Raw genomic sequence first — 5,000 nt, forward strand, 5'->3', positions numbered from 1 at the left:
GGGGGTGTGTTGGGGGTGTGGGGATATCTGGAGGAGGAGGAGGAGGAGGAGGAGGAGGAGGAGGAGGAGGAGGAGGAGGGTATAAATGGCCAGTGAGACACTCTCTATACAGCCAGTTGACGTAACATGAGAACTGCTTACTAACGCCTTAAGAAAAATAAAGAAAAAAACACAAAAGAAGAAGCAAAAAGAAGAAGAATAGAGAAGAGAGAGAGAGAGAGAGAGAGAGAGAGAGAATCTAAAAGCTACAACACCAGCAACCTCAATGGCGCAGAACCGACGCGTCCCTTTTATCGTAATTGATAAGCCTTCCGCCAAGATATGCTAGCCAGTCAGTCAAAACCAAATTAACGTCAGCGGGCTGTGATAGCCGCAGGAACGGAGAACAAAAGGAGGGTGGAAGGAGGAGGAGGAGGAGGAGGAGGAGGAGGAGAAAGAGATAGGAGCCAATAAGTTCTATCAATGCAAAACATTATCCGGGATCAGTTTCTACCTTGCAAGGAGACGTGTCGTCGACGTCTCCCTGATAAAGGGGCGACACTTCGAGTTTTCTACTGACGATGGTTCACACACACACACACACACACACACACACACAAGAGGCTGTGAGGAAATCTCTTGACGCCATTAACAGGGAACTAAGTGCTCTGCTAGTTTATCCAAGAGCTGTTGTGAGAAGAGGATGAGAGAGAGAGAGAGAGAGAGAGAGAGAGAGACAGACAGAGAGAGACAGAGAGAGAGAGAGAGACAGACAGACAGACAGAGACATAGGGGTGACAGAGAGAGAGAGAGAGACAGAAAGACAGACAGACAGACAGAGAGAGACATAGGGGAGAGAGAGAGAGTAGACTGGAGGCACCTAACCGTGAGCAAAAAAGTGAAGAAAGAATAAAGATGAGACTTGGTAAAAGAGGTCAAATAGAAGAAAGGTAACTAGACATCTCATGAGAGAGAGAGAGAGAGAGAGAGAGAGAGAGAGAGTAGATTGCAGGCACCTAACTGTGAACAGACAAGGGAAGAATGAATGAATATGACATTTAGTAAAAGAGACCTAATAGGAGAAAGAAAAATAGATTTCTCCTGAGAGAGAGAGAGAGAGAGAGAGAGAGAGAGAGAGAGAGAGAGAGAGAGAGAGAGAGAGATTTGACTGGAGGCACCTAACTGTAAGCAGATAAGTGAAGAATGAATGAAGATGAGACTTAGTAAAAGCGATCAAATAGAAGAAAGGAAAATAGATTTCTCCTGAGAGAGAAAGAGAGAGAGAGAGAGAGAGAGAGAGAGAGTAGATTGGAGGCACCTAACTGTGCGCAGAAAAGTGAAGAAACAATAAAGATGAGACTTGGTAAAAGAGGTCAAATAGAAGAAAGGTAACTAGATTTCTCATTAGAGAGAGAGAGAGAGAGAGAGAGAGAGAGAGAGAGAGAGAGAGAGAGAGAGAGAGAGAGGATTGGACGCACCCAACTGTAAAACAGACAAGAAGAGAAAATAATAAAGCTGAGACTTAGTAAAAGAGGTCAGATCGAAGAAAGGAAAATAAATATCTCCTGAGAGAGAGAGAGAGAGAGAGAGAGAGAGAGAGAGAGAGAGAGAGAGAGAGAGAGAGAGAGAGAGAGAATAGAAATTGGACGTGTAGAGGAAATAAATAAAGAGGAAACTTGGCAGCTACTGACAAAGAGAAGAAACCTGAATAGAGAAACGAACATCCGGACAGACACCTACTTGAACGAACAGACAGACAGACAGACAGACAGAGGTCAAACCCTCAGACGGTTACTAAATAGATAAGAGACAAGAGAAAAAAAGGAAGGAAAGAAGAAACTTAGAAATAAGAGGGCAAAGAAAAATATGATGAGAAGCAGAACACACCACAAGACTTGAACTTAAAAGAGAGAGAGAGAGAGAGAGAGAGAGAGAGAGAGAGAGAGAACATCAACCCCCGCGTCAAGTCTAGAATTGCTTTCTCTTGCATTCTGCATTAAAAGCTTCCCTCGACTGCTGTTGTTGATACAAAGGCCGCCCTGGGAGCGCCAACTGGCCGGAGGAGGAGAAGAAGAAGACTGAAAGGAATGTCGAAGCGTTCTCTCAGCTGTTCCGGCCGGATGTGAGTTGTCACTTTAAACTTAAGCCGAAAACAAAAGACAGGCGCAATCCGAAACTGGTTTCTTCAAAGCTGATTCGAGATACAAGTTACAGCGCATTTACTCCTGTCTAATTGGGATTTTCATGGCTGACAACTGGCGCCTACTCCGGTTACTTCATCGGGTTCATAAGACTTTCTGCAGCTATGATCTCCGACCGTGTTTGTGTGCGGATTAGTACGGACATGTAGGATGAAACGATTTCTCTGCTACCAAATTCGTGTAATGAATCCACTCATCCATCCGTCTCATTCTGATTATCTCATATCTTTCCAAATGATTTCATTGCTACAAAATTCAGCCATTCGTCCATTTACCTCATTTTTATAATCTCATATCTCTCCCTTCACTGTTTTTTCTCTTCCTTTTTCTTTATCCTGTTTCCGTTATGTTTCGAATGGAAAAAGGCCCATTACCCTGTTAGACTTGTCACCAAAGCAATATGATATCATGGGAAGCCGAAGGACTTAGGCACCCGAAATCACTCATATATATTTATCAAAATATGCATATAAACTCAAAAGCTTGATTCCTGTCAATAACTTTTCTGGTTATGCTATGTTATAACAACAATATAACCCTTCTTTTCATTTATATGAAGCAGCAGCTATATCCCATTTGTTCGGGGTCTATGAAAATAGATAGAATCATTATAAAAGCTTTTTGTAGTTCCTGATTCTCGAGAATCAGAAACTGTCATTATATCTATGGGGTCTCGAGTATAAGTTCAGCCGGAATTGTTTGAGTAGCCCATCTTTAAAAGGAAAATAATATAAATACTATGAAAATGAATCTCCGTTAACAACTTACATAACGTAATAGACGTGTTTGTATTATTACAAAAATAATCAATGATACTGATTATAATCATTACTCGTTAAAGAACGAAAAACAATAATGATGATAATAATTATAAAAACGAAACATCCTGTGTAAGTGTTTGAATTGAACTGATTGCAGAATTTAGGCCAAAGGCCAAGCACTGGGACCTATGAAGTCATTCAGCGCTGAAACGGAAATTGACAGTAAAAAGTTTGAAAGGTGTAACAGGAGGAAAACCTCGCAGTTGCACTAGGAATCAATCGTTAGTAAAGGGTAAATGGAAGAAAGAGAATATGAAAGGAGGTACAGTAAAAAGAACGAAAGAGGGTTGCAGCTATGGGCCGAAGGCACGCTGCAAAGAACCTTCAGTAATGCCTACAGCGCAACGCATGTGGTGCACTGACAGCGCTACCCTCCTACGGGGATAAGTGTTTGGGGAACCTCGAGTGTCTCTCATAGTCAAAATCCTTCAGGAAATTTCCAGCATTTTAACACACTTGATGTGTTTACCATCAAGAAACTGCAAGTTCGAAACCAGCCAGAAACCATTCCTTCGGTAGTTTCGTAATCACCTCATATCGACTCCGTTAGTGTAGAGAGTTGGAGATTACAACACGCGATTACTCACTCGACTTGATACCTTCATCCGAAGCATTTGGCTCGTATACACCAATATCCTTCAGAGCGTATCCAACTACATCCCCCTCGACCCTAAGAAGCAACAATGGTCCCGTACCAACAACTGCAGCAAAAAAACACCTGACAGCAATTTAGGAACAATGGCCCCTATCAGTGTTCGGACATCAACTCGTATCGAGCTCAGAGCAGGGGGAGAGAGAGAGAGAGAGAGAGAGAGAGAGAGAGAGGAACAGTCAGTCTTGACAGACAGAGAGAAATCTGAAGGGCACTCTTTGACAATATTGTTGCCACACTGCTGGATGGAATGTTTCACAATGTATCAGGCCATGGAATATCAAATGTACATCGTTGCTTTCGATGCTCTGAATTTTTTTCTGAAGGCAAAATGCTTGTGCATGTGTGCATGTTTGTGTGCATCCGTTACGTCTGCGCACGATCGCACTTGTGTGTGTGTTGGTTTTTTTTGCTCTCATTACCACACAAGGGCGTCTCCACCCACCGAAATTATGACTGGGCTAATCGAACAAGATCGTACACAAGGCGTTGATACCTTGTTGGACCGCGGATCTGAAGCACCGACCCTTTCGACACTCAACGCCGCTCCCTACTGCTTACAGTCGCCCTCGTCCAGATAAGGCCAAAAACAAGATGAAGAAGAATAAGAGCCAGAAGATCAAGAAGAAGAAGAAGGAGAAGGAAGACAGAGAGAGAGAGGAGATATCTCTCCTGTTGTCATTTGAAAATCCCTGAGACGACTGACTGCCTGGCGCACCATAAAGAAGCCAAACCTATAGGCAAAATAGACTGCGGAGAGTTGGTTACCATCAAAGCAGATGTCAGCCTTCAGCAGTTATGGAGTGGGGTCGGAGGAGGTTCCTTTGATCCCAATAAGCAACACTTAGAGGACCTGACGTGTAAGCATAACAACCTCCTCTCGAGCTGCGTGGTGGAACATTTGGGCGGTGTAAACAGAGGTGTTTAATCGCCTGAGAGGCTAAGGAGGCTGGCTACTCTGGTTGGTAGCCAGAATAGAAAAGGTCATTTTGAGAGTTTTTTTTTTTTTTTTTTAGTTCTCGTAATATTTAGATAAGGAGAACAGGCTGGTTATAGTTCTTTGGCAACGTGATATTTTGTTACTGTAAGTGGTGATGGGGTTTGGGCAGATTCTTATAATTCAGGTATACGAATTATTTTACCTTGGAAATTGTAAATATATGAAAGATTGGGGATTAATTATGTTTTATATTTTTCTAAATCAATTGTTATGAAGTATTTTATTAGTAGAAATTATCTTCACTAGATCTCTCTCTCTCTCTCTCTCTCTCTCTCTCTCTCTCTCTCTCTCAAATGTAATATCTTTTTCACTAGCGTCACCGTCACGACAAATAATATGAATCCCCT

The sequence above is a fragment of the Macrobrachium rosenbergii genome, chromosome 21 (assembly GCF_040412425.1).
Source record: "Macrobrachium rosenbergii isolate ZJJX-2024 chromosome 21, ASM4041242v1, whole genome shotgun sequence".
Taxonomy (NCBI): Eukaryota; Metazoa; Arthropoda; class Malacostraca; order Decapoda; family Palaemonidae; genus Macrobrachium; species Macrobrachium rosenbergii.